The following is an 18,889-nucleotide window of genomic DNA, read 5'->3' as shown; positions in this document are numbered from 1 at the left end:
GTCATTGGCACAATGCACCGCCAGTTAAGCATGTCCTTAGAGCACATCACGTTGAGCTCAAACCCCCCATACTCGGTCGTGATATGGCCACCAGTTGACCTACAAAAAGATTGCTAAGCAACCGTGACAGTGGCTACAAAACGATTTGTAAGCTCCTTGGTATGCCTAGTAAGTTGTCAGGTTGTCGAGCTCGTTGGTGAAGACCTTGTACAATGCAATGGCCTTGCACGTGTAGACCTTGACCTTGTTCCAAGTGTACATGGCGGTCGGGTATCGAAATTGTCGCCTTCTTCTCCATAAGCGTACATGACGACTGGGATGCAGGGTACACCGGGTGTCCACCGGCCTCGCGTGCCTATACATCCATAGGGCCTCGAATGGTATAGGCAGGCGAGGCCGGTGGACCCCCGGTGTACCCTGCATCCCAGTCGTCCAGGAAGTCAAGATACATCCATAGGGCAGTATCCCCCGAGCAGTCTGGAAACACGACCTCTGTCAGAAGGTACCACAAGTAGGCCCTCTCGTACTGCTCCATGGTCCGCGCATCAACATCTTCCGGGCACATGGATCGACTGTTCTTGATCCACTTGAGTGGTACACCGGATGTTTGGTTGTCCTTCATGGGGAGGTAAGCGTCGATAAGGGCGAGCCAGTTGTTCGTCTCCACTCGCCTAGTGAGAGCTTGCCCCTGGATTGGTAGGGTCGTGATCATTTTAAAGTCCTCGAGGGTCACCGTCATCTCACCACATGGGAAATGGAAACTGTGAGTCTCGGGGTGCCACTGGTTGACCAAATCTATGGGAGATGAGTGGATGAGTGTCGTCGGCGTACACTTGAACTGTATCACAAAACCCAACAACCTTGCTCTCCTGAAGTACGACGTGTAGCGTTCGTCATACTGCATCTCAAAGGCCTTCATGTGACCCCTCAGCCGCAATGGCAACAACATCTGTCAAAATGTAAACAAGAATAGTTAGTAAGTTTATTCTCAAAGCCAAAATTTTGGTGCAACAACGTGAGCATATTTGTTACCACTTCATTCTCCATAAAATGGGCGCGATGACCATTGTCGAACGCATGATCAAGCATGGTGTACTTAGTGTGGATGTTTGGCGCAAGGGGGGCCTCCTAAAACAATTGCAAATGAATCATGTCATATTCGACCAACATGCATCATATCATATTCATCAATTGTAGCATATTCAACTAACATCAATTAATAAATATATGCAAATGAATCATGTTAATCAAACTAAAAACCTAGTTACTATATCAATGCAAATGAATCATATTTAATCAACCTAAAAAAATAATATTGAATCAAACTAAAAAAACCATATTGAATAAAAAATCATATATATCCATCATATATATAACCAATCGTATTTATCAATCATACCATGTTAAACGTAAATCATATTCATACACATCAATTATATTAAACAAACATCAATGAACAATTCAAAAAAAAAATATGAACATGAACTAGGATTCATCTTGAAACTATATAAAAACACTAAACTAGTAAACACAAATGAGTTAGGGTTCATTTTTAACCACATACATCATATTGCTCCAAACTAAACAACACTAAGAACAACAAAAATCAAAATCTAGTAGATGAAATAGGGTTCATCTTGTGCCAAATAATGCATCAAATCGAAAGGTTTTTAACTAAAATTAATTGGAGGGATTGATAGAGCTTAATTCTCTCATTTAGGAGCCATCTCAACCCACAAAAACCGTGGAGAAACGAAGGAGATCGGAGGAGGGGAGTGGAGGGGATGAAAGAGGGAACTTTGCACAAATGGTCAAAACACCAAATTCGGCTGCGTCCCTACTAATACTACTTTGTTTTTTTTCTTTTCATTTTTCATTTCATTTTGTTTTTATTTTCTATTTATTTATTTATTTTTTATTAACTTGCGTGCAATTTAGCCAATGATAATATATTTGCCCATTATAATAAGCCGCCCGTGAGCTGTCTGACATGTTTTGGCCACTAGTCGACTTGCTGTAGCTTAGACTAGCCATAGTGGGAGTAACTTCAGCAGTAACATTGAGTCCAACTCAACCAATTTGCTTATGTGGCAATGAGTTAATGAGGAGAGAGGTAGTTTGAGTAACTTAGCTAGTTACCATAACATCTCATGTCCCAATGCAATATGAGTCTATAACCTAATAAATGAAGCTTTGCATAACATCAAACTTACATTACTACCCACATGAAGGTAGTGACATAGTCTAGAGATATGTGTATGTTACTAGTGTATGTTACTATCCACTGTGGCTAGTCTTAATGACACTAAAAGTCAATGGTTCCTCACAGAGCATTTATCTGTCATTTTTTCTCACTGGGTTTGTAATATTCAATGGTACCACAATTACGAACCAAATCGCTTGTTAGTACAATCATGAATGATGCAAAACCCACTTTTTATAGTACCTGAGTGACCAACCAACATCATCAATCATCGAAACTCTATGGGCCGGTAGAGTTACATGGCAATGTGACATACGAGGAGCTCACGAAAGAAAAAAAAACAAAATTGGTGCTGCAAAAGCAAATGTTCTGAACCTTTCTGAAAACTTTGTTTCTTTTGTCCACAACTCGTATGATGTCATATCGCCATGATTTTTTGCATACACCTAGAAAACTTGTGCATCTTTCGTGCTAATTTTTCAGAACTTCTTTTGATTTTTTGCTATTTTTTATTTTACTATTCATCATGAAGAGCAGATCCTCCCCAACACCAAATCACTATCCTCGTCTGTCATGAATTACTAGTGTTATGCTAGTACTTATACCAATCATAAACATACACAACGACTAAAAATTCAAGCCATATCAGTCCATTTGTTGCATTTTAGTTAACAATTCTAATTATATTGGCACTAAGAGTGTATTTAGTTTAAGTCTCAACTAGCCAAACTGAAGTTTTAGCAAGACCAAAACAAAGGCATGGCATTTTTTAGAAAATAACCAATATATTAGTTAAATTAATTAATTAATTAAAAAAGTGATTACAATCGTCTATTACAAAATTCGCCACACAGGACGGGACACTATTAAGAAGAATCCCATCGGATCTACTAATGAAAATAAACATTGCAATTTCGGGAGCCACCCCATTGGCTAGCCAATTAGTTTTTGCATTTTTAAAATTCTTGATCATCCTAGATACACTCAAGTCTTCTTCAGATCAACGAGAGGAGACATATCAAGCTTCTCATTTGCAAGGAAAGAACGAATAAAATCATAGCCAGTCTCCAGAATAATAGGCTGGTGAATGGTAATATCGATATAAAGGCATGCTAGGCATGCACACAACTTGGCTTCATTCATGTTGGTACATTGATCAAGAAAGTCTCACGAATAAATAGTAACTTCACCAGATGAGTTTCTAGCAACCAACCCCACACTGGCAGCATTACTAATCTCCACATAGCTGTTGTCGATATTGATCTTGATATAATCATTTGGGGGAGGTTTCCACAACACATGATCTTGTAATGGTGCAGAAACTTCTATAGCACCTCCCATTCTTCCTTTACCTTTTTTACTAGGAATAACCTCAAAAGTATCATGACAGGATGTAAAACAAGAGCAATAATTGTCCGCAAAAATTACAGAAACAACAATGGATTCCTTCCCCTTTCCAAAATTAAATTATTTCTTAGGTGCCAGGCTCGCCAGAAGAGAAACAAAACTTGCTCTCGCTATTGCCAGCTCAAATGATCCAACAAAATCAATGGCCAATATCGTCCCCAGAATTTGAACAAGTCTTCATTTGGAATATTTCACGACTCTCTCAAAGCCAATTGTAAAGTACAAGCCTTTGAACAAGTCACGAGAGCATGAAAAGTACTTTCATCTTCTACTCCACAAATAGTGCACATACCTAAAGTAATCTGATGGTGTTTAACTCTATTAGTCTAGACCGTTAGGGCATAGGTTGCGGCACGCCATGCAAAAATCATTATCTTCTGAGGAATATTAGCCTTCCAAATTAGATTCCAAAGCCTATTTTTCCGTTTGGTTTGCCACTAGATTGACCCACTTTATCAAAATTATACACACTTTTACGGAAAATACACTGTTCTTCTTATAGTTCCACGCAAAAAATCTCCATCCACAGAAGCGTGAATACAAATCTTAAGAATCTCCTCTGCATCATGGGGATAGAAAAGATAGTTAATCAAATTTTCATCCCAAACCTCTCTCCTGCTCAAGAACAAATCGGATACCCACTTGAAATTAGTATTATGCCTTTTAGCTGAAATTTTAATGCGAGAGCTCCTGGGTGACCAATTATCCCTCCAAATATTAATGCTAGATCCATCACCCACCCGCCAAATGTCTTCCTTCTTAAGAAGTCCTAGACCATGCATAATACCTTGCCAAGTCACTGATGCAGACTATGAAAACACTGTATCAAGAATATGTCTATAAGGATAACACTTTGCCTTCATCAGCTTAGCACACAACGAGTCCGAATAAACCAACAACCATCACGCTTGTTCAGCTAAGAGGGCTTGGTTAAATAATTTGAGATCCCAAAATCTCATACATCCCTTACCTTTAGGCCTTCTTAATTTGTCCCGTGCTAACAAATGTGTTTTCTTTCGGTCTTCCTCATCTCTTGATAGAAAATCCTGATAATCTGGAATAACTCCTCACAAAGGGAAGCCGGAATCTTAAAGATAACCATTGCATACATAGGTAGAGCCTGAATAACTAATTTTATTAAGTCTTCCTTCACCCCAAAAGAAGCGTGTTTTTCAATCCAATTAGAGAGTCTTTTCAAAACCTTTAATTTAGTAGACTGAAACTTACAAGCCTTCATTCTTTCCTTTGGAATGGGTAGTCCAAGATATTTATCTTCAAACCCATTGATCATAATTTTTAAGATTGCCATTATAGCCACTTGATTCTCCAAACTTCACTTTTTTCCAAACATCATGGAACACTTGTCGGGACTCAATATATGCCCAATCACCTTCTGGTACCTTGTCAAAATATTTTTAATGGCTAATGCTTGATCATTGGAGCCCTTGAAAAATAGCATACTGTCATCAATGAACAACATGTGAGAAATACCAGGAGCTTGTCTATTCAAACAAAACTCCTTAAGAGCCCCCTCGCAGAAGCATCATTAAGCAGTAAAGAAAGTGCCTCACTACAAATAGGAATAAATATGGTGATAAAGGATCTCCTTGACCGAGACCTCGAGTAGGTGAAAACGACTCTAGCAACTGTCCATTAAAGTGCACCGCAAACTTCACAAGTTGCATTAAAGCGCATGGCCACAAGTTTGGCAAGTTGCTATTCGGAAGTTTTAGCACAACCAAAATGAGGGCTCTCCGTGTTGTCCATTTCATGTGCGCCTCCCATCATTGGCTCCCCGGTGCACTATCGGCAGTTCGATCTCCATGGCCGCCCCGCATCGTGCTGATTTTCCTCGGGGGTCCATGATGTGTGGGCCGTGGGCATGCTTGGGGGCACCTCTTTGTGGTGCTTTGAGTCGCTCCCACATGCGTCATCTTGTACGCTGGTCCGTGCACGTAGGTTAAGCCAGGGTCGGCTCGTCGGTGTCGTTTGCGTCCTGCCAGGCTAGTTCAGCCGCGCGATACTATTGCGCGCATGCGCCTGACTCTGCATGTTGCATGCCTGGTGTCGGTGTCAAAAGCGGCAGATGCTACCTCTTGAGCATGCGTTGGTTTTTCCCTTGAAGAGGAAAGGGTGATGCAGCAAAGTAGCGTAAGTATTTCCCTCGGTTTTGAGAACCAAGGTATCAATCCAGTAGGAGGCTCCTCACAAGTCCCACACGCCTACACAAACAAACAAGAACCTCGCAACCAACGCGATAAAGGGGTTGTCAATCCCTTCATGGCCACTTGCGAAAGTGAGATCTGATAGAGATAATATGATAAGATAAATATTTTTGGTATTTTTATGATATAGATTGAAAAGTAAAGATTGCAAAATAAAGTAGATTGGAAACTTATATGATAGAGAATAGACCCGGGGGCCATAGGTTTCACTAGTGGCTTCTCTCCAGATAGCATAATATTACGGTGGGTGAACAAATTACTGTCGAGCAATTGATAGAAAAGTGCATAATTATGATAATATCTAGGCATGATCATGTATATAGGCATCACGTCCACCACAAGTAGACCTACTCCTGCCTGCATCTACTACTATTACTCCACACATCGACCGACTCCTGCCTGCATCTAGAGTATTAAGTTCATAAGAACAGAGTAACGCATTAAGCAAGATGCCATGATGTAGAGGGATAAACTCAAGCAATATGATATAAACCCCATATTTTTATCCTCGATGGCAACAATACAATACGTGCCTTGCTGCCCCTGCTGTCACTGGGAAAGGACACCACAAGATTGAACCCAAAGTGAAGCACTTCCCCCATTGCAAGAAAGATCAATCTAGTAGGCCAAACCAAACTAATAATTCGAAGAGACTTGCAAAGATAACCAATCATACATAAAATAATTCAGAGGAAATTCAAATATTTCTCATAGATACTTGATCATAAACCCACAATTCATCAGATCTCGACAAACACACCGCAAAAAAGAGTTACATCGAATAGATCTCCAAGAAGATCAAGGAGAAATTTGTATTGAGATTCAAAGAGAGATAAGAAGCCATGTAGCTAATAACTATGGACCCAAAGGTCTGTGGTAAACTACTCACAACTCATCGGAGAGGCCTTGGTGATGATATAGAGGCCCTCCATGGTCGATTCCCCCTCCAGCGGAGCGCCGACGAAGGCTCCAAGATGGGATCTCACGGATACAGAAGGTTACGGTGGTGGAAATAGTTTTTCGTGGTGCTCCTGGATAGTTTCGGGGTACGTAGATATATATAGGCGAAGGAGGTAGGTCAGGGGAGCCACGAGGGGCCCACGAGGCAGGGGGCGCCCCCCCTGGGCACGCCTAGCACCCTCGTGGCCGCCTCGGCTGCTTCTTGACATCCACTCCAAGTCTCCTGGATTGCATTTGTTCCAAAAATATCGCTCTCGAAGGTTTCATTCCATTTGGACTCCGTTTGATATTCCTTTTCTGTGAAACACTGAAATAGGCAAAAAATCAGCAATTCGGGCTAGGCCTCCGGTTAGTAGGTTAGCCCCAAAAATGATATAAAAGTGTATTGTAAAGCCCATAAACATCCAAAACAGGTAATATAATAGCATGGAACAATAAAAAATTATAGATACATTGGAGACGTATCAAGCATCCCCAAGCTTAATTCCTGCTCGTCCTCGAGTAGGTAAATGATAAAAACAGATTTTTTTGATGTGGAATGCTACCTAGCATATTTCTCAATGTATTTTTTCTTTATTGTGGCATGAATAATAAGATCCAAATGATTCAAAATAAAAGTTCATATTGATAAAAGAATAATAATACTTCAAGCATACTAACTAAGCAATCATGTCTTCTCAAAATAACATGGCAAAGGAAAGTTCATCCCTACAAAATCATATAGTTTGGTCATGCACCATTTTCATTACAAAAGAATGCTCTCGTCATGCACAACCCTAATGACAAGCCAAGCAATTGTTTCATACTTTAGTAATCTCAAACTTTTTTCAACCTTCACGCAATACATGAGCGTGAGCCATGGATATAGCACTATGGGTGGAATAGAATATAATGATAGGGGTTATGTGGAGAAGACAAAAAAAGGAGAAAGTCTCACATCGACGCGGCTAATCAACGGGCTAGGGAGATTCCCATCAATTGATGTCAATGCAAGGAGTAGGGATTGCCATGCAACGGATGCACTGGAGCTATAAATGTATGAAAGCTCAACAAAAGAAACTAAGTGGGTGTGCATCCAACTTGCTTGCTCATGAAGACCTAGGGAATTTTAAGGAAGCCCATGGTTGGAATATACAAGCCAAGTTCTATAATGAAATATTCCCACTTAGTAAATAAAAGTGACAACATAGAAGACTTTCTATCATAAAGACCATGGTGCTACTTTGAGCACACGTGTGGAAAAAGATAGTAGCATTGTCCCCCCTTTTTTTGGGCCTTTTTTTCCTTTTTTTATTTGGCCTTGTTTTTATTTGGCCTTTTTGTATTAGGGACAATGCTCTAAAAATGATGATCATCACACTTCTATTTACTTACAACTCATGAATTACAACTCGATACTAGAAGAAAATATGACTCTATATGAATGCCTCCGGCAGTGTACCCGGATATGCGATGACTCAAGAGCGACATGTATAAAAATTATGCATGGTGGCTTTGCCACAAATACGATGTCAACTACATGATCATGCAAAAGCAAAATGACAATGATGAAGCGTGTCATAATAAACGGAACGGTGGAAAGTTGCATGGCAATATATCTCGGAATGTCTATGGAAATGCCATAATAGGTAGGTATGGTGGCTATTTTGAGGAAGATATAAGGGGGTTTATGTGTGATAGAGCGTATCGTATCACGGGGTTTGGATGCACCGGCGAAGTTTGCACCAACTCTCAAGGTGAGAAAGGGCAATGCACGGTACCGTAGAGGCTAGCAATGATGGTAAGGTAAAAGTGCGTATAATCCATGGACTCAACATTAGTCATAAAGAACTCACATACTTATTGCATAGATCTACAAGTCATCAAAAACCAAGCACTACACGCATGCTCCTAGGGGTAGGAAAAGACCATTGCTCATCCCCAACCGCCACTCATAAGGATGACAATCAAAGGACACATCATGCTTCAAATTTGTCACACAACGGTTACTATACGTGCATGCTACAGGACTTGCAAACCTCAACACAAGTATTTCTTAAATTCACAATTACATCAACTAGCATGACTCTAATATTACCACCTTCATATCTCAAAACAATTAGTAAGCATCAAGTTGATCATAGTATTCAATTCACTTCTATATGATAGTTTTTATTATACCCAACTTGGATGCCCACCATTCTAGGACCAATTTTATAACCATAGCAAATACCGTGCTGTTCTAAAAGACTCTCAAAATAATATAAGTGAAGCATGAGAGATCAATAATTTCTACAAAATAAAACCACCACCGTGCTCTAAAAAGATATAAGTGAAGGCTAGAGCAAAACTGCATAGCTCAAAAGATATAAGTGAAGCACATAGAGTATTCTAATAAATTCCGAATCATGTGTGTCTCTCCCAAAAGGTGTGTACAGAAAGGATGATTGTGGTAAACTAAAAATCAAAGGCTCATATCATACAAGACGCTCCAAGCAAAACACATATCATGTGGTAAATAAAAATATAGCTCCAAGTAAAGTTACCGATAGACGAAGACGAAAGAGGGGATGCCTTCCGGGGCATCCCCAAGCTTAGGCTTTTGGTTGTCCTTGAATATCTTGGGGTGCCATGGGCATCCCCAAGCTTAGGCTCTTGCCACTCCTTATTCCATAATCCATCAAATCTTTACCCAAAACTTGAAAACTTCATAACACAAAACTCAACAGGAAATCTCATGAGCTCCGTTAGTGCAAGAAAGAAAAACCAGAACTTAAGGTACTGTAGTGAACTCATTATTTATTTATATTGGTGTTAAACCTAGTTTATTCTAACTTCTCTATGGTTCATAACCCCCGATACTAGCCATAGATTCATCAAAATAAGCAAACAACACACGAAAAACAGAATCTGTGAAAAACAGAACAATCTGTAGCAATCTGTAACTTTCGAATACTTCTGGAAATCTAAAAATCCTACCAAAATAGGAAGTCCTAGGTAATTTGTCTAGTGATCTACTGAAAAAAGAATCAACTCAAAAGCACGTTTCTGTGATTTATTAGATTTTGTCTCGTGAGCGCAAAAGTTTCTATTTTTCAGCAAGATCATGTTAACTTTCACCCAAGATGATCCTATAGGTTCTACTTGGCACAAACACTAATTAAAACATAAAACCACATATAACCAGAGGCTAGATGAATTATTTATTACTAAACAAGAAAAAAAAGCAAGGAACAAAAATAAAATTGGGTTGCCTCCCAACAAGCGCTATCGTTAATGCCCCTAGCTAGGCATAAAAGCGAGAATAGATCTAAGTATTGCCATCTTTGGCATTCAATTCTTCAATAGAACACTTATAACCCATAGGAGTTTCTTTCTTTTTAGTAATGATTAAACTCTGAGGCAAAAATTCAAGATATTCATTTGTAGCAAAAGGTTCCTTAATAAGAGCAAATAAGTTGGAATGAACACTTATTGATTTCAGATCTGCATTTTCCTTACTAGAAGATTCATCCCTATTTTTGGGAACATACATTAATTTTGCAATTTTTGTAGGAGGAGTTGGAGTACTTTTCATGGATGAAAAGGCAGACCCTAAAATTAGTAATAATATCCTCAAGTTTACCGATTCTTGTGGAATCTTGATCTATCCTTTCATTAACTATAGGTTCCTTCTCTTTATAACTTTTCAAAGTAACTCCAACCTTAGATCCATATTGAGTAATTTGGTTGTGGATCTTTTTATCCAAATTTTTGATTAACTCGACAGTAGCAACTTTATTTTCAATAATTTCAAGCCTTTGCATCACATGTTCTAAAGTTAAAACAGCCCCGTTAACCAAAATAGGTGATGGACCGAACAAATCTGACATGGCATTATAAGCATCAAAAGTATGTCTACCCAAAAAATTCCCTCCAGTAATGGTGTCAAGAATGTATCTATTCCAAGGAGTAATGCCTACAAAAAAATTGCAAAGAAGAACGGAAGTAGATTGCTTCCTAGTAGATCTATTTTGAGCATTGGAAATTCTATGCCAAGCATCTTTTAGATTTTCTCCCTCCCTTTGTTTAAAAGTAAGAACTTCATGATCGGGAGTACTAACAATGATAGGAGGACTAGCCATGACAACAAAATAAACAAACTAACACATGAGCACACAAGAGACAAACGAAAAAGAGGGGCGAACAGAAAAGAGAGGGCGAATAAAACAACAAGGTTGAAGTGGGGGAGAGGAAAACAAGAGGCAAATGGAAAATAATGTAATGCGAGGGAGATGAGTTTGTGATGGGTACTTGGTATGTCTTGACTTGAGCGAAGACCTCCCCGGCAACGGTGCCGGAAATCCTTCTTGCTACCTCTTGAGCATGCGTTGGTTTTTCCCTTGAAGAGGAAAGGGTGATGCAGCAAAGTAGCCTAAGTATTTCCCTCAGTTTTGAGAACCAAGGTATCAATCCAGTAGGAGGCTCCTCACAAGTCCCACGCGCCTACACAAAAAAACAAGAACCTCGCAACCAACGCGATAAAGGGGTTGTCAATCCCTTCATGGCCACTTGCGAAAGTGAGATCTGATAGAGATAATATGATAAGATAAATATTTTTGGTATTTTTATGATATAGATTGAAATGTAAAGATTGCAAAGTAAAGTAGATTGGAAACTTATATGATAGAGAATAGACCCGGGGGCCATAGGTTTCACTAGTGGCTTCTCTCAAGATAGCATAATTATTACGGTGGGTGAACAAATTATTGTCGAGCAATTGATAGAAAAGTGCATAATTATGAGAATATCTAGGCATGATCATGTATATAGGCATCACGTCCGCAGCAAGTAGACCGACTCCTGCCTGCATCTACTACTATTACTCCACACATCGACCGACTCCTGCCTGCATCTAGAGTATTAAGTTCATAAGAACAGAGTAACGCATTAAGCAAGATGACATGATGTAGAGGGATAAACTCAAGCAATATGATATAAACCCCATCTTTTTATCCTCGATGGCAACAATACAATACGTGCCTTGCTGCCCCTACTGTCACTGGGAAAGGACACCACAAGATTGAACACAAAGCTAAGCACTTCTCCCATTGCAAGAAAGATCAATCTAGTAGGCCAAACCAAACTGATAATTCGAAGAGACTTGTAAAGATAACAAATCATACATAAAAGAATTCAGAGGAGATTCAAATATTTATCATAGATAAACTTGATCATAAACCCACAATTCATCGGATCTCGACAAACACACCGCAAAAAGAGTTACATTGAATAGATCTCCAAGAAGATCAAGGAGAACTTTGTATTGAGATTCAAAGAGACAGAAGAAGCCATGTAGCTAATAACTATGGACCCGAAGGTCTATGGTAAACTACTCACAACTCATCGAAGAGGCCTTGGTGATGATGTAGAGGCCCTCCATGGTCGATTCCCCCTCCGGCGGAGCGCCGGCGAAGGCTCCAAGATGGATCTCGCGAACAGAAGGTTGCAGCAGTGGAAATAGTTTTTCATCGTGCTCCTGGATGGTTTCGGGGTACGTAGATATATATAGGCGAAGGAGGTAGGTCAGGGGAGCCACGAGGGGCCCACGAGGCAGGCCCCCCCTAGGGTGCGCCTAGCACCCTTGTGGCTGCCTCGGCTGCTTCTTGACGTCCAATCCATGTCTCCTGGATTGCGTTTGTTCCAAAAAGATTGCTCTCGAAGGTTTCATTCCGTTTGGACTCCATTTGATATTCCTTTTCTGTGAAACACTGAAATAGGCAAAAAACAGCAATTCGGGCTGGGCCTCCAGTTAGTAGGTTAGTCCCAAAAATGATATAAAAGTGTATAGTAAAGCCCGTAAACATCCAAAACAGGTAATATAGTAGCATGTAACAATAAAAAATTATAGATACGTTGGAGACGTATCAGCAGACCTCAGGGTAGGGGTCCCCGAGCTGTGGATCTTGAAGAGACAGGTGTTTACCCAGGTTTGGGACCTCTTGAAGATTTAATAACCTACGTCCTGCTTTGATTATATTGATGATGATGTATCGAGTACAAGCTTGATCTATCGCGAGATCATTAGGAGAGATCTAACCCTAATGCTAGGTGAATGTAATTGTGATTGGATCTCCCCTACCAACTAAACCCTCTGGCTTATATACACGCCAGGTAGGGAATCTAGGGTTACATGGTCAATAAGTGGAAGGAGATGTCTTGGAATATATGCCAAGTCTTCGGTAGATGCAGTCTCGATCTCCCCCTAGCATGTAGCTTCCGGAGTCCATCCGAATGAGAATGAGGGCCTACATGCCCAGCCCGAGGACAACGGGCCGACTAGGTTTGCACCCCTAGTCCAGGACACCGTTAGTAGCCCCTGAACTAGTCTTCAACGCGAGGACGACATCTTTGAACTTTGTCTCTGGAGTCATTGGTTCGATATGTGAGTGCCTACTTATTATCTTTTAGCTTGGCCTTGAACTCCTCGGTCTGATCAATGGTTTTACTTAGGGTCCAGTCCCATGACACGTGGCTTCCAATTCTTTACCTCGATAATGCCTTATGGGGAATCGAGTCGCTTTATGGCGAGATGTGAAAATGCCGGCCTCTTTTCTTTTTATTTATAAGTACACAACCCAAGATTACGATAAAGCACACTGTCGGTGTCAAAACCGGCGGATCTTGGGTAGGGGGTCCCGAACTGTGCGTCTAGGTGGATGGTAACAGGAGACAAGGGATACGATGTTTTTACCCAGGTTCGGGCCCTCTCGATGGGGGCAAAACCCTACTCCTGCTTGATTAATATTGATGATATGGGTAGTACAAGAGTAGATCTACCACGAGATCAGAGAGGCTAAAACCTAGAAGCTAGCCTATGGTATGATTGTTGTTCGTCCTACGGACTAAAACCCTCCGGTTTATATAGACACCAGAGAGGGCTAGGGTTACATAGAGTCGGTTACAATGGGAGGAGATCTACATATTTGTATCGCCAAGCTTGCCTTACACGCCAAGGAAAGTCCCATCCGGACGCGGGACGAAGTCTTCAATCTTGTATCTTCATAGTCCAGGAGTCCAGCCAAAGGTTATAGTCCGGCTATCCGGACACCCCCTAATCTGGGACTCCCTCAGTAGCCCCCGAACTAGGCTTCAATGACGATGAGTCCGGTGCGCAAATTTGTCTTCGGCATTGCAAGGCGGGTTCTTCTCCAAATCCCATATACCTGTTGAATAGTGTCTGGCTTCTGGTGAACGTTGCGCACCTTGGCTTCTGCGCCCAATAATGGCCATCTTCCACATGTCAAACGAATAGGAAAAGACAGGGTGTTTTTTCATTTACCCCCCTAGCTGCGCAAATGGGCCGTCTATAAAAGAGACGAGGATTTAGATCCGAATCACACCATCCTCCCTCCGCGAGCATTCATCGGAGCGCATTCGACATAGATCCATTCCATCATGGCCGGTCGATGCAACTCTTCCTCTCTTCCCCCCAGCCCGCAGCCTGGAGATTGGGAGAGGTGTTCCGTCCCGCACAGCGAGCTAGTGGCGCTCCAAACCAAGGGGCTCCTCCCCCCAGCTTACATGGTCCCAGTTCGAGCCGGGCTTGCCACCTATAATGGTGGAGAGCAAGCGGAGAGTGTCCCCAATCCCTCCAAAGGAGAGCGGGTATGCCTTATCCCTTATCTGATAAGAGGGCTCGGATTTCCAATTCATACGTTTCTCCAGGGGCTCCTGGAATTCTATGGCCTCCAGTTACACAACCTTACGCCTGCCTCCATATTGCATATTGCGGGCTTCGTAGCCCTTTGTGAGCTCTTTTTAGGCATCGAGGCCCATTTCGTGTTGTGGAAGAAGCTGTTCTACCTCGTGCCCCATTCTCAGGAGGGGTCGATATATCAAGTGGGTGGAGCCGAACTATGGCGCATCGCCGGGACCGGATATCTATCCGGAACCCCAAAGAAGGCGTCCGAAGACTGGCCTTCAGAATGGTTTTATATAGAAGACGTCCCCCTGTCGGACCCTGTTCGGATTGGGCTTCCTGAGTTTGATAATGCTCCTCCGAAGAAGCGCCTAAGCTGGCATCCACTAAGCCCTCAGAAGGAAAATGACAAGGACGTCCCTTATCTGATGAACTGGATAAGGTTGTTAGCTCCTTCCGGACTGACCATGATTGAGGTCATGGCCGCGGGGGGTGCAGCCGCTTTAGTACTGGCCACCCCATGTGGGACTTCAACGGGGAGGACAACGCCACCCGGTGCGGCAGCAAGGGGCCGAAATCGCCCGCCGCTCTAATAAAGATCTTATCCGCTTTGTACAAGGGAGAAGAGGAGGAATTCCTCCGCATCAACCCACAGGGCGGATTTTCTATGTACAATCCTCCAAGCTGGGTAAGCGAACACTTTCACTTGCCCATCCGTTTCATATTCCCATAGTTAAGTACTTAGTCTAGCAATTTCAACGCAGGAGCTGCGCCAGACTGTGAAGGAGATAAACATCCCTCCTCCACAACCCAAGGACCCGGAACGGTCCCTCAACCCAGACTCCCAAGAGGACCCGGACTTATGTGTGGAGCTGATCGATGGGGTGTTTCATCAATTGAGCAAGGATAACACCTTGGTGGCCATTACGGCTGATTATCCCGGACTACTTCCAGCCTCTGGGAGGGCCGAGCCCGCGACGACTAGCCAACAAGGGGCTTCAAGGCCTAGCAGGCTGAAAATAAGTGCGGTCCGGATTGAGATGCCCGCGCAACGGTATGGCGTGCCATTTTATTCCCAGGTTGTATTCCCTCAAGGCATACTAACACTCGTGCTTTTTCCAGGAAGAAGAGCGCTCACCGGACTATATCCGGGGAGGTTGCCAATCGCGCCTCTACCGGCCAGGCTCCAAGGCTGGGTCCGGAAGCGGAGGCTAACACGAGGCGCGCACCAGACGCTCCTCTGACAGAGGATGCGGACGGGCTGTCTGCCACCAATTCCAAGGTGGAGAGTGCCATGAACCACAGGCATCACCGGACAATTCTTCGTGACGCTTGTTTCTCCCAAGAAGCATTGGATGCCTTTAATACAGGAGATGCGTACCTCCGTGCCGCTCAACATGGTCTAGCCAGAGCCACGGAGCAGTATGTAAAAGACATACGGGTGAGAAAATTTGATGGTTATATATGCCAGTAGCCCCCGAGACTTGAAACAGTTAGAACAACTGATTTAAGGATCATTTGTTATGCAGGATCTTACAGAAAAGAATACCCAACTGTCCCAGGAGCTGGAAGAGTGCAAGGCCCAACTTGAGGCCGCACTAGCCGCGACAGGGGAGGCCAAGGAGACCCCCTCTGGTAATATATGCTTCGAAAGATAAGTATGTTGAAGAGTGCGGCGTGCTTGCAAATCTGACAATAACATTGCAGATGGCGCCAGAGTGGATCCAGACAAGCAACAACTCTTGCGCCGGTTAAAGGCCGGCGAGAGCGTGCTTACGAGGGTGAGGCAAGAGAAGAATAAGCTCCAAGATGCCAACACCTAGCTGAGCGAGGAACTAAAGGATGTTCGTGCTCAGCTGTCGGACTCCGTGAAGGAGAATCGGCGGCTTCGACGCGGCATTTTTAGTAAGTGCTTGAACGAACTACCAAAAGAAGAGTTCGGTGAGGAAGTTGAATTGACAGAGTTATGTCTGTAGGTATGATGACAGGTCGACCTGCGGAGAAAATGCCCGGTTCTACGGGTGACCTTCTTCCCGAGCTCTCACAACTGCACGAACGAGTTCGGCAGGTGATGCAAGGTGTCGCCCAGGCCTTGTGGCCGTCCGTCTCCATGCCCGAAGGCCTTGGAGAGCTTGCAGAGAAGCTGAAGGGAGCGCGGTGGCGCTTCCAATTATGGAAGATATCGGCCTGCCGTCAAGGCGCCAGGGAGGCCTGGGCCATGGTGAAGACGCGGTACACGAAGGCTAACCCGAACCACATGGCCGAGGTCGGACCTGTAGGGCCCGATGGGAAGGAGATCCCTGTCAGTTTAGTGTATGGCCAGGTAGAGTTGGCCGCAAAATATTCCCAACAGGACTGTAAACTAGACAGCCTGTTGGCTGGTATTGAAGAGGAATATACCCAGTCAAATTGACTATGTAATTTAAAATGACATGTAAAATTCCTTCTAGCCGGATTGTAGATCGTTTGTCATAGCGGACCTTTTCGCTTCAACCTCGGGACCCGATAGTCCGGAGTGTGTCCCAATAACCTCTCGGTTATGTAAGAACTGGGGCATGTGTGGAGACCAGGCGTAGGGGTCATTAGTGCTTTATCAGACAAGTGCCCAACTAGTTATGTTATATTACATGGTTAGTAAGAAACATCTTCCAAGGAGAATAGTTCCATTAGGGGTTCCTTTCCCTAGGAGGCATGCCCTAAAGTGCATGTCCGGACTGGGAAAAAAGCAGATAAGCATCTGGGGGCGGATAAATAAACGAGGTAAAAATCATCTTTTAGTTCACCGACCAAATATTCCCTTAAGAACGCTAGCTTTCGGCTTCACCAAGTCTGAGGTACACATCCGGTTGACCCGGCAGTAACAATCACAGATGTGCTGCCTTTACCACCTAGCCAAACAATCGGGAACGTAAGGGTAAGCATAGGATCCAGGCAACCTAGCTTGGCCAAAACTTAAGTCATATCGATGCATATAATGGTGAATAAAAGGTACATGTGGAAGTGTGACACATGTGTTGGGCATGAGGCCCGGATAAACAAGCTTCTGTTAAAGAAGCCCCCAGGTATAATGAGCGCGGATAGCACATCAATTGTGTGCGAACGAGGCACAAACTAGCCCTTAAAAAGCTGTAAGAGAAAAGGAGGGATAAGGAGAGAAATATGAGACAGCTAATGTGTAAAAAAATGGATAGAGGAAGGAGACGAACACAGAGTCCGGCGCTAGGCGTAGAATCTTCGTAGACGGGCTGCGTTCCATGGGTTCGGCTCGAGTCGGTTATCCGATGCATTTCGCAGGCGGTATGCTCCGCCAGTCAGGACTTGGTCGATTATGAAGGGACCTTCCCATTTGGGCTTGAGTTTGTCCTTTTTCTTGTCCGGTAGGCGTAGAACTAATTCGCCAACATTGTAAGTTAAAAAAACGACGAAAAAAAGCGAACGGTTTTTGGACTATTTCTGCCCCGGGCCCCTGAATTCTCAGGACCGGCTCTGAGAGCCCTTTCAAGGAAAAAGTTAAAAAAACGACGAAAAAAAGCGAACGGTTTTTGGCACTTACGGGGGCATTGGTGGGTAATTTTTTGCCAACTTTAAAAGTAATTTAAACGACGGTGAGCGGGCGGGCAGAAGCAATAGCCGCTTCATTATTAGGGAAAGATTTTATTTTCTCTCCTCTGATTTTTACTAACTTGCGTGCAATTTAGCAAATGATACGATTGGGTAATAAACCGACCGTGAGCCGGTGGGCATATTTTGGCCACCAACTGGTATTTACTCGTCGACTGTTATTGCTTGATATTAGGTTTCATAACAATAGATGGTATTAAAATTATTTCAGAATATTAGCATTTCAAATACATTTCGTAATTACACAACCACACATGACCAAAGGACATACATTCTATTCACCGTAATTGCAAAGTATCACAAGCCTAATGAGTCGAATCTAAATTGCATTGATCAAAATGATCCATCTAGAAAGCATCGAATACACAACAAAATAGTAACTAAGGTATTCCCTCCGTCCCAAATTTTTTTTCTTAGATTTATCTAGATACGGATGTATATAACACTACAATGTAAATAGATACATTCATATGTAAACAAATCTAATACAAGAATTTTTAGACGGAAGGAGTATAATGTTACAAATCATTACTTAGGTTGTCCACAGAATCGAGAACTTCGTTTTGATGCATGACTTTACGGTTCAAAAGAAAAATACCCCGAGAAGCTCTCTCATGACCGTGTTGCCCCCTCGTGGGCGACCGGCCGCGCGTCCTCCCTCCTCCCTCCAGCCCCCTTCCCTCCTTCCTTCCCATCGCCGTCGCCGGCGCCCGCGCCGGCTTGGCCCCGGGGCTGGTGGTGGCGGCGGCCTCCTTGCCCTTCCCCTCTCGGTCGCTCTCCGGCGCGGGCGGAGCTGCTCCGGGGGGTGCACTT

The sequence above is a fragment of the Triticum aestivum genome, chromosome 4B (assembly GCF_018294505.1).
Source record: "Triticum aestivum cultivar Chinese Spring chromosome 4B, IWGSC CS RefSeq v2.1, whole genome shotgun sequence".
In the NCBI taxonomy this organism is placed as follows: domain Eukaryota; kingdom Viridiplantae; phylum Streptophyta; class Magnoliopsida; order Poales; family Poaceae; genus Triticum; species Triticum aestivum.
The sequence above is the reverse complement of the archived record's forward strand: the minus strand, read 5'-3'. Positions refer to the sequence as shown.